Source organism: Sciurus vulgaris (genome assembly GCF_902686455.1).
Source record: "Sciurus vulgaris genome assembly, chromosome: 1".
In the NCBI taxonomy this organism is placed as follows: Eukaryota; Metazoa; Chordata; class Mammalia; order Rodentia; family Sciuridae; genus Sciurus; species Sciurus vulgaris.
This window is the reverse complement of record NC_136461.1, coordinates 31,138,968-31,151,528: the sequence shown is the minus strand read 5'-3', so window position 1 is coordinate 31,151,528 and position 12,561 is coordinate 31,138,968.

Sequence of the window (12,561 nt, the reverse complement as noted above, 5' to 3'; positions counted from 1 at the left end):
ATGGTTCAAGAATACCTGGGTTCTAGGCCAGGTTTTGTCACATACTGGCTTTTCCATCTGCAGATGGGGTCTTCACGGATGCTTATGGTGCCTGTGGGTAGTTTTAGAACTCTAGTTCTCAAAGTTCAACGTGTACCAGAATCATCCTGGAAAGCTTGTTAAAACAGATAGGCTAGACCCCAGCCCCTGAGTTTCTGTTTCTGCAGACTTGGGTTGAGCAGAGACTGCATTTCTATTAAGCTTCCAGTTGATGCACCAGGGACCACACTTTGGAAACCACTATCTCAGAGTCTGTGGGAGGTTATAAAGCCTGTTGAAACAAGTGCTAACCCCAAAGTTTAGAGCATTTGGGGAAGAGCTTCTCATTCGTTTAACCAATATGTATTGAGCACCTTTGACGCACCTGGCGCTGTCCAGGGCACCATAGCAAAGAAATCACAAATGAAATCCATACTGTACAGACTAGTGGAGGAAAAAGATGTTAATCAGATCATCACTATGACTTCAGAAGGGGGAGACTAGCTGAGAGGCCGGGCAGTCAGTGACCTCTCCCATAGGGTGATAGGCTAAGTTCTAGCCACCGCTCCACCTACCAGCCTTCCCTTAGGGTACGCCCTCTGCTTAGAAAGCACTTTCCCCTTCTCACGCCCTCAGCAGCCTCCCATTCTTCAGAACTCAGCTCAAACATCAACTTAACCTTGACACCTCTAGCCCCAACCCTCACATGTCTCTGTTCCTTGCTTGCCCAGATGAATTGCTGCTCTGTTAGCAACACCTGGATCCCTTCAGCATAATATTCCTATTTTGCCAATCAGGAACAGGAACTAAGGCCAAGTGGGAAGATGACTTGCCCAGAGAGAATGACCCGGTCTAGAATCCCAAGCTCCTAATCCTCTCCTTAGCCAGTACCTGATTCCTGGAGGAGCTGAACATGCGGAGTTCTCTGGGCAGTAGGAGTGCTGTGCCCCAACCATGGCCAATAGTCCTCTGGAGAATTTCTTTCTTCCAGCTTAGGACCCAGAGAGTAGGGCTAAGAATGAGGATGGGGGTGGGGCTGGAGGGGCTCCTCCTCATCTCCCAGAGTGGGAGCAGGCCCAACTTGCAGATGCCTGGCATGGCATCTGCCTGAGTCACATCCCAAAGGCAAGGGTGGGCATGGAACTATTGGCTGCCCCCCTATACACACACACATCCTCCAGGTGGTTCTGTTTAAATCCACAAGGGGCTGAAATCACTGCTGGACCCCCTTCCACAACTCTCATGTACCCTCCCTGCCTGGGGGGGGGGGGTCACATTAAGGACTGTCCCTTGGGTACCCTGGAGGCCAGGCAAGCCTCCTGTCAGCCTTCATCCCTGGCCCAGCTTTAAGCATGAGATGAGAGCTTGCTTGGGACCACACCAGGGCTGGGAGGAATCTTAGCTGGGGGCCCTGGCACAGCCTGCCACCGCAGGGCTAGGAAGCCAGGTTGGCAGAGATGCCCTGGTGGCTGACTCAGGCTTTGTTGGGCCCCTGCCTTGCCCAATGTGCACAGCTGTTGCCTGGCCTCTCCTCTGGGGCCACGTCTGACACACTCAGCTCTTTCACACACACACTCAACACACCCCCTGGTGTGCCATCACAATTTGGCCCCCGCTCACACATCATCATGAGCCAGTCTAATAGTGATTAAAAGTATGGGCAAGTTGCCTAACTGCTCCGAGCCACCAATTCCTACTCTATGGGCGAGTGTCACAATAGCGCTACCTTCACAGGGTATTTGAAGGATGAAATAAGATGTCGATTATCAGCCCCAAGCTCCAAATAAGTGCTAGTTGTTTTTATTACTATCGTTCATTCATATCTCCCTTCCTGCTCTTACCATGCCCTCACTCGTATCTACTCACACTTGCTTTCGCACTCCCATGTTTTTCTTGACCCCCTGTCCTGCCCTCCCCTCCCCCATGGGTGCTTTCCAGCTCCCATGTAGCCTCCCCGCCACTCACTCCCACATTCATTCCTGGTCACCAACAAGTCCCCACTTGCTTACCCTTTCACTCCTCCTTCCACACGCAGGCACGCTTGCTTCCACACCTTCTGAGCAATGAAACATGCATTCCAATGCCAGCACACTTGTTTTGTGTGCCTTACCCACTTACTCGCATTACAAAGCTCGTACACCTCCCCGCAAACTAGCCTAACTCACTCCTAGCACCTCAGGTCCACCCCACCCCAGGATAAGCACACAGGCATGACTGGGACTTCTGCCGACGCACACGCCTAGGCAGACACCCCTGCCACCCTGGCCACAGGGCCTCTCCCCTCGCCCTCAAGGACTGTCTCCTCCATGTTCTTTCCCCTCCTCCCATTTCAGCTCCTAGTCCCTCCCAGCTCTCAGAATAGACCCTGCCACCACTGTTGTTGCCACTGCTGAGCTGTCAGGGCCCGCCAGAGCCCAAGTCCCCAGTGCTCAGTGCCAGCTCTCCCGGCTCACCCAGGGCAAGTGAGGACAGGAGGACAGGTTTCTCTGAAGCCTGAAGGTGGGGCTTCTCTGGACCCTACCACCCACTTCCAGAACCCACCTGGAAGACAGTTAACTCTCAGGGTTGGTTGCTACCTCTTGCACAGGATTTGGAGATATCCCCTGATCCTCATCCCCCACCCAGTGAAAGCAGAGGGCTGCCGCCCTTCCATGGGCTCAGAGAAGTCAAGGTTTGGGAAGAAGAGCTTTGCTGGGGCAGAGCCAGACCTCTCTAACCCAATCATTTCTAGCCTCTCTTGGGAGGGCTCCAGAGGACCCTCCCCTAAACCACATAGTTATCGAGGACCCCATCCTGCTTCTGAGAGCAGAGCCTGATTGACATTTGATGCCACAATTATCAGGGTAAAAAGAATAGCACAGGGGTGATGTCTAGGGACACCTCTGGAAGGCAGGGAGAGGCTAGAGCCCCAGAGGAAGCCTCTGGGACAGAAATGGGGAGTGTCTGCAGAAGCCAGAGGGGATATCAGGACAGCTGGGAGCATCTCCAGGGTGGCTCAGGCCTGGCCCAGGCAGGGACAGTGTCAGGAAGTAGGTGGGGCTAAGCTGCAGAGGCAGAGCTAAAGGGACAGTGTAGCAATGAGGGCCCCCAGGAGAAGACCCTGGGCCCCTCTAGCTGTTTCCACAGATGTGCCTAGGGCATAGAGCTCTGCCAGCTTTGTGGAGATAGCTGTGAGCAGCCACTCCTGGGTGCCCAAGGTCATGGGGCCCAGGTCCAAAGGACTTTGTGTCTTGGTCTTCCTTAGTCAGGGGGCTATACTACCCCTGACTGGGATAGAGATGCAATGCCCTTCTTTAGGGACAAATCTGCTCCATGCACTGTCTTGCTCATTCCTAGGTAAGTGCTCCTCACTGGGCACTCACCCAGTACCGGCCCTGCAGAGCACTTGACAGAGAATCTGGCTCCTTGGAAGCAGGACTTTGGCCCATCCTGTTCACAGCTGTGTGTTCCAGGGCCTACAGGAGGGTCTGGCACAGAGGAGACCTTCAGTAAGTAGGTGTTGAATAAAGAAATGAACTCATTTCACCCTCGCAACCACCAGGAAAGCAGACACTGTTATTCCCATTTTCTGGATGAGAGAAGTGAGGCTCAGAGAGGGGAATTGAGTAAACTGTGTCCCGGAGACTCCAGCTAGGGTGTAGATTTGCTCCTTGAACAGAACCCAGGGACAGGGGAAAACAAGCTTGGGGGAAATGATTTCCTTCTCTGAACCTCACTTTCCTCGTGTGTGAGATGGGAATAGCAACACTTAACCAGCGGATGATCAAGGTCCCCTGGGAGATGTCCAACACAGAGTCCACCTTAAACAAGTGTGTGCTCCCTTCAGCCTTCACCTCTGCCTTCAGTTTGCCCTGGAAGTCTAGATTTTGGCAGAGCCACACCTGGGATCCATGATGCCTGTAAAACCTTCCTCTTTCTGTGCCAAGGAAAGGAGAAATATTCATTTGTTAAGGCTGCTGTAACAAAGTGCCACAAACCGGGTGGCTTAAAACAATGGGAATTTATCATCTCACAGCTTTGGAGGCTGGGACTCTGAAATCGAGGTGTCCACAGGGCTGTGCTCCCTCTGAAGGCTCTGGAGGAGAGTGCTTCCTCACCCCTGCCAGTTCTTGCTGGTCGCTGGCCATGCTCACTTCCCCTGCCTTAAGATGCATCGCTCCAGCCTCTGCCTTCACCTTAAGTGACGTGGTGTTCTTCCTTGTCTGTGTCTTCATATGGCTGTCTCCTGTGTCTGTCCTGTGTCTCTCCTCTTCCTATAATGACACCAGTCATATTAGATTATGAGCCCACCCTATCCCTGTATGTCCTCATCTTAACTTAGCTAATTACATCTGCAAAGACTGTATTTCTAAATAAGGGTCACATTGTGAGGTTTTAGGAAGGGTGTAAGTTTTGAGGGGATGCTGCTGAACCCAGTATCAGAAATATAACAGGCAGGTCCAAATTTGAATTCCGCCTCTTTCACTAAGAAACTGCCTGACTTTGGATCTCTCTGAGTCTTTTGTCTCACCAATCTCTTGGGACGGTTGTAGGGAAAATACAACATGAAGACTTGCTGACAGTGCCAGCAGAATAAGAATTAGCACGTGCCCACAGCCTCACGACCCTGCCATTTCCTGCCCTATCCTGCTCATGTGACCTCCCCTCTGAATGATCCTGACCCCAGATTTCTCATCTCCCTGATCCAATGCAGCTATCAGAATACTGGCTGCTACCTTCTTGGCTAAGTCCCTTCTCTCTGGGGCTCCGTCGAATGGGTGGGTGGGCCTGAAACAGATTCTCTCAAAGCTTCCATCTGAGCCAATGTTCACAGAGCCCCGAGACTTACTTGTAAAATACCAAAGTAGTTTGGAACTCTCAAGAGCCAATCCTGACTGTAAGGAGGAGGCATTGGAAAGGGCCTGAGGTTTCTAGAAGGTTGGTTCTTCTCACTGCCTCCCTCTCTCCAGATCCCCAGGCCCAACAGACCCATGGACATAGCAGATTTTCTCAAACCAGTGAGACTTTGTCTATGGGGAGCCTCCAGATGTCCATCCATGGTATCCAGGTGGACCGATTGTTCCCCCTCCCCGCACTGCCTCAGCATCCAGCACTGAATGATAGGTAGCTATGGAAGGAGGCAGCAAGTACCAACCCCATCAAAGCTATGCTGCGTGACCTGGATTGGTCACTTACATCACTTTCCCCATCTGCAAAATGGAAATCAAAACATCTATGCCTCCAGAGTGGTACAAGAAAGAGAGGAGATCACATGGCACAGAAAGAGCTGTGTAACCTCTAAAGAACTGTATTTCTCTCTCTGACTGACAACTTGACCTTGCCCTGCATTCCTGAGGTATGTGGAAAGTATCAACGCCTCCTCAGCCTGACTCTGGGTCTCAGGATCTTATTGTCTGAGGAATCCTGGCAGAAAGGCTGCGGGCTCCAGTGAATTGGGTAATTGGAGCAACCAGCCCAATGCAGGTGGCGGACTGGAGGAGGAAGGGAAAGCCTGTTCTATGCCAAGCATGGCACCATGTGTCCTCTCACTTAATCCTGAAAGCCACACTCTGCAGTACTTGGCACCATTCCCATTTTGCAGATGGGGAAACTAAGGGCAACTTATGAGGAAACCTCACAGTGCTATTGTACAGATGATGATGATGATGATGATGATGATGATGATGATGATAATGACAGCTGTGGCCTGAATGTTTAAGTCCCCCCAAAGTCCCTATGTTGAAATCCTCACCCCAACAATGATTGATAATGTTAAAAGATGGGGCCTGTGGGAGATGATTAGTCACTGGAATGAAGCCCTCATGGATAGGATAAGTGCCCTTAGAAAAGAGGACTGAGAGAATGGCAGTCATTGAGAACACGAATAATAATAAATACCAGCAAGGTTGTGAGGAAAAAGGTACACTTGGACATTGTTGGTGGGACTGCAGACTCATACAACCACTCTAGAAAGCAGGATAGACATTCCTCAAAAAACTAGGAATGGAACCACCCTATGATCCAACTATACCACTCCTCCATATTTATCCAAAAGAACTAAAATTACCATACTGTAGCTATACAGCCATCTCAATGTTTACAGTAGCACAATTCACAATAGTCAAATTATGGAATCAACCCAGATGCCTGTCAATAGATGAATGGATTAATAAATGGTGGTATATATACACAATGGAGTTTTACTCAGCCATAAAGAAGAATGGGATCATGGAATTTGCTGGTGAATGGGTGAAAATGGAAAACATCATGCTAAGTGAAATAAGCCAGTCTCAGAAAAATCAAGGATTGAATATTTTCTTTCATGTGTGGAAGTTAGAGCAAAATAAGGGAAAGAAGGAGGAGAGGATTGGGTATCATAAAGGTATAGCAAAGATCAGTAGAGTAGAAGAAAAAGACCAATAGAGAAGGAGGGGGGATGGGAAAGGGGAGGAAATACGAAAGAAATTAAAAAAAAAAAAATCATGCTATGTGCTATATAAATGCTATATAAATGCTATATAAATATACCAGAGGGAATTTCACCTTTATGTATAAGTAGAACCAATCAAAAATAAATAAATACATGCATGAAAGAAAGATTAGCAGAGTAGAAGAAGGAGAATGGAGGGAGGGAGGAGGGGAAGGAAAAGTGGGGCAACATGAATTGAAATTGAATTCCATTCAGGTATGATTTTGTCGAGATGAACCCAACTTCTATGTGTAACTATGATGCTCTAACATAAAGATAAATTAAATTTTAAAAAGAGGACTGAGAGACCTCTTTTCCTTCCTGCCATGTGAGCTTGCAGTGAGAAGTCAAAGTCTATGAACCAGAAAGTAGGTCCTCGCCAGACACCAGATCTGCCAACACCTTGATTTTGAAAGTCATAGTCTATGAGGTTTTATTATATCAGCCCAAATGGAGTAAGACAATGACAAAGATAATAATATTTACCAAGTGCTTACTAAGTGCAGCCTGTATGCTAAGTGGTTTCACAGTTCTCACTTGATCCTTAATTAACCTCGAGAGCCTGGCATTATTTTAGAAGGAGCAGCAGGGGCTCAGAGATGTGAACGCACTTTCTGCAGGTCACGGAGCCCGGCTCTAAGCCAGGTGGCTCCAACCACTGCAGCTCCCTTCTCTCACCTGATTGCTGCCTACACACATCGGTGGTGTCAGGTAGGGGTGGCATAGACAGCTCGGGCTAAGTGTGGCTGACAGGGTAGCAGGGATGGGACATGCTATCTTCTCCCCAGAGCATTGTATGAAATGTGCTCAGACCACACCCTTAACCACCTCCTTATAATCATTGCAATTTAATACTGGAGTTAGACTGAATGAGGACAAGCATGAATGTGGTCCCCCATACTGTCATCTTACCCTTTCTAGGTTCTTAACACCCAAGTGCAGAGAGATGGTCCCTCAGAGGGCCCGACCCTGACTGGAGTCCTGAGAACTTGGTCCAGCCTCTGCTCTGTGGCCACTTCTTACTCTTCCTTTAGGTGCTGGCCATGGCCTGAGCCTGGCCCCAGCACAAGGACCATTCCTTCAGCTGCAGGGCCCAGGCCCACCCTGAGTGTCCAAGTTCCCTCTGCAGCTGCCTTTCAAAGGCCTTTTACCCAGTGAAGAGCCCTAACACCATATACGCTTATCCCAAGCCTGGCTGCCTCCGTCTGTTCGTCCTCAACCTTCACTTCATGTCCTGGCCTCTGTCACTGAGTGTGGAATGAGCACAGGAATTGAACTGAGTCAGCCTGGTGAGAAACCTGGCTCTAACTCAGGGCCCTGGGGTGTGTCACTTTCCTGAACTACCCTCCTGAGCAATGGAGCAGCACTGACCATATCTACCTCAGGAGACTGTTGTGAGGAAGATGAAATAATAACGATGGAGAGGATAACAGCAACATTTCTCAAGGACTGATAGAGCATGCCCTCCTTGCCAAGTGAGTCCATGGCTCGTCGAATCCCTAGTCAGCCTGGACAACTTGGGTTGACTTCATTGTCATTCCCATTTCACAGAGGAAGACATGGTGAAGTAAGTTCCTGGCATACAGTGGGCACGTGACAATAGCTGCTTCTCTATGACTTTCGGTTTTTCAACAGTTTAAATTCATAAATTAATCAGCTATATTCAAGCTGAGCCAGAGTGAACAGCAGCTGTTCCCACCTGAGATACCAGCTTGGTAAACTGATCACATAGGATGGTTCCTCGATCTGAGAGATCTTACCCTAAGCTCTGTCCCTACCAAACTGGAGAGGAGGCTGTGCTGGGATCAGGAGATGTGAGCCCCTAAGCCAAACTGGCCAGTGTTGTGCTTCACTCTTCTGAGGCTCATTTTCTCCTCTGTTCATGTCACAGACTGGGGCAGTTGTGAAGGGATGACATACCGTAGGTGCTTCCAAACTCTTGTCTCCATGACCTTGCCATCCAATTTAGTAACAATTCAAGATCTACTCAAAACACTGACTAGTTGTGTTAGAAGGTTTTTTTGTTACTGTGACAAAGTACCTGAGATAGTCAACGTATAAGAAGGAAAGGTTAATTTTGGATCATGGTTTCAATCAGTGGTCATTTGGCCTGCATGTCTTTGGGCCTGTGGTGAGGCAGCACTGAAGGGCAGGGGGTGCATGTCAGAGGAGGCTTCTTACCTGATGGTGGATGGGAAGTGAAAGAGAGGAAGAAGAAGGGCCAGGTTCCTAATATCTTCTTCCAGTGCACACCCTAAATAATCCAACTTCCTTGTTCTAGGCCCCACCCTCTAAAGGGGCACCACCTCCAACAGTGCTGCGGGCTGGGGCCAAGCCTTCAACACATGGGGCTATGTGGGACATTCAAGATCCAAACTATATGACCAGCCATGAAGCCATGACCACTCATGACAAAGGGGCCATGAACAAGTGAATAACCCAAGGGCTAATAGAGAGGGGGTGAGTGGCATGGGATCTCGTGGCGGCACCTTGGTTCATAAATTGCAGCAGGTACACAATGGCGCTTTCTGCCTGCTGGGAAGCATAGCGCTCAATCCGTGTATTCAATTGCAGTAACTATCCTCAGTTTAGGTTTATGGCTCATTCTCTTTTTCTGTTTTATTACAAAACTCTTACTCCTTTTCCTCGCTTAATGCTCCTATTGTTATGTATGTGTCATTTTATAAAAATTAGAATCTAACCCAAATCCTTTTTTTCGGAAGTAAATGTGGCAGGAATGAAGAATGCGGGAGAAAATCCCAGATGCAGAAAGTATATCACATGTAGGGGAAGACAGCTCCAGTGCAGTTCCCTCACACACAGGATAGACTCTTAGTACCCTTTGAAACTCAGCTGAGTTGTCTGGACCTATTTGGGTATTGTACTAGTCAGAATTCTCCAAAGAAATAGAACTAATAGGAGATGAACGGATGGATGGATAGATAGGTAGATAGATAGATAGATAGATAGATAGATAGATAGATAGATAGATAATGAGGAATTGGCTCCTGCAATTTTGGACATTGACAAGTTCCACATCACGGCTGCATGCTGAAAACCCAGGAGATCCAGTGGTGTAGTTCCAGTCCAAGCCCAGTGACCTAAGAACCAGGAGAACCCATGGTGTACAAATCCTTGTCCAAGGGCAGGGAGGTCCCATCTCAAGTGTGCAAGCAGGAAGAGGCCAAATCCTCCCTTCCTCCTCTTTTGGTTCCATTCAGACCTTCAACAACTTGGACGGTGCCCATCCATATCAGGAGTGCAATCTCCTTTCCTGAATTTGCCAGTTCAAATGGTGACCTCATCTGGAAACACCTTCACAGACACACCCAGAAATAACATTTAATCTGGGCACCCACTGGCTCAGTCAAGTCGACACATTAAATTAACCATCAGGACCTGTCAGTCATTCCTCCTTTGTTCCTTGTGTGTTTTTTTTCTTTTCTACATTCTCTGTTGCAATTTTGTTTCCATACCTGCTCAAGTACAGGGTCTTTGTCTTACTCACTTCTTCCTCAAGCCCAGCTCAGGACCTCAGGAGAATGGGAGGAGGTGGGGAATGGAATATAAGAGACTTTGCAAAGGTAAAGAATTTGCGTTGGATTTTCCAATAATTTTCTGAGCTCCTACAGTATGTCAAGCATGAAGTATTGAAGAATAAGAATGACATATTCATAAAAAGGTGTATGTGAAGGGCCTGCTCCAGTGACAGGCACATGATAGGCACTGAAGAAGTGATCCTGGGTGGAATATAAAAGCATGGAAGTTCATCTGAAGATCATCACGTGGCATAATTACACAGAGGAAAGCCATGTAACTCTCAAGGGAAACAAGGTAGACTTCCATGTGCTAACCCAAAGAAATAAGATTGCGCCAAGCAAAAAAGAGATGACTACCTGCCAGGCACTGTGTGGCATATGATTCCATTTCTGTAAATACCTACATGTGCAGAATATTTATAAACACATATACAAGAATTTCTAGACTCCCCCCAAAATGTTTAATTAGTTCTAACTAAGAATGATACTAAGGGTCAGGGGAAGCTGCCCTTTTACTTTGCAAGTTTTGTATTGTTGACTATGTTAACAACAAATTTAAAATAATGAAAGACAAAAGATGGGAGTTGCTAGAGGCCTGTCCTTGAGAAAATTGTTTGAGGAATGAATGAATGAGCAGGTGCCAACAGAGTCCAGCTGAAGCACACAGTGGCTTGGTGATGTGTACGTTCCCTGCTCAGCCTGATGAGTTCAGAGGGGGTCCAAAAGCACTGAGTGCTCAGGAGGGTCTTAGGGAAGGCTCCAGAGGCCTGGTAGTCAGTGAGTCAGTGAGGCCTCCACGGAGGAGCATGCCACTGGTGATCCCTCTGGAGCCATAGGGGTGACCAGAGATGCATGCATATCAGCCCCAAGCTCAGATGTTTGGTCCTCTGCTGGAGTTGGGCCCTGTCCTCTGTGTGGATTTTGTGACAGGGTCATGCTCTCAGATAATGAGGGAGCCTTAGGCATCACTAAGACCTTCCCTCTCCACCCATTGTGTAAGCAGGAGCTGAGTCTCAGCTGGTGTAGGGAACCTGGCAAGGGCAGGACTGACCAGAGAACAGACATCATAGTTCAAATGACAGCTTTTCCAGGCTCAGGGCTTCCTGGTAGGAGTGCAGTGGGTAGAGAGGGCATGGATCTTGGAGAAAGCCAGATCTGGTTTTGGAGCTCGATACCCATCCTGTGAAACCCTAAAGACTCAACTGTCAACTCAGAAAAATAGAGACAATAATGCCTACCATGAAGGTAATTGTGACAATTGGAGATTAGGTGCAAAGTGGTGGAAGGAAGTCCCCAACTGACAGAGGGGACTTCGGTAATCCACAGTGTCAGATGAGTGTAAGTGGTGTCTTTAAGAAGCATGGGAACTTAGGGACAGGGACAGGGACAGGGTAGCTAGAGTTTTGGACTCTGATCTTCAGAGTTCATGGCATGATATACCTCAGAGGAGAAATCTACACCCAACCCAGACAAGAACAAGTGGAAGAGGGCAGCATATGCAAAGCTCTGGGTTCCATCCCCAGCATGGCAAAAAACAAAACAAAACAAAAAAAACACTTAGAAGAATCCACATCTGGAGTCTGCCTCTGATGCAAATTTCAGTTCCCAGTTCCCTCAGTTCTAATTGTGAGACCTCTTGAGGCCTCAGATTCTTTGTCATAAAAATGGGGATAATAGTTGCTCCTACTGCCATGTTTGTATGAGGATTAAATGAGTAATGCATGCAATTCACCTGGTACAGTACCTGACACTGTTAGGGGGTGTGAAGCAGAGGGGCTAAGTACTTTCCACCTGAGAGAAAAGGATCCAGAGTTCTCAATGGACCTCAGGCTTTGGCTTGGAGAAGAGCCTGTCAGAAGGAGGGGGAGTGTGGCTTTGGCAACCACAGTGTGGACTGGTGCAGAGGACAAAGGCCTGAATCAGACAGTTTCTAATGGAATACCACATCGCCACTTTCCAACTGTGTAACTTCAAACATGTTACTCTATTCCTCAAAACCTCAGTGTCCTCATCTGCCCCTAACATCATGGAGTTCGTGCCTGTCTCTACTCTTCCAGAACACAGTAGAGGAAAACTCCAGACATTACAAGCTCCTCTCCCTTCATCTGCATCCTAGCCAGTTCCTCATTCTTGACCAGTCTCACAGGAGGTCTGAGCACTGGGCTTGGTGTCTCAAAGACGCCTTCCAATCCTAAGGCATCAACTGTCACATGTGGGACTTTAAGCAAATGACTGTGCTTGACAGAATCTCCCTTGCCATGTCTGGGATAGGGGAGACTTTCCCCTTCACACTCAAGGATGGCGGGAAAATAGTGGTAACAGTGCACTGAAGGTGCCTGGTCCCGGGTCCGCAGCACGCAAGCCTCTGAGTGTGTCGGCTGGGGCTTGTTCTACCGGCCTTTTCTTTTTTGATGCCTACATTTTACAAGTCATTTTAAGAATGACTGAACTTTACTCTCTTAAACCAATTTGACATGGAAAGAAACTGGCTTGAGCTGTGGCCTTGGTTGCTTTGTCTCTCTGAGCCCCAATTTTCTTAGCTGCAAGGTGGCATTG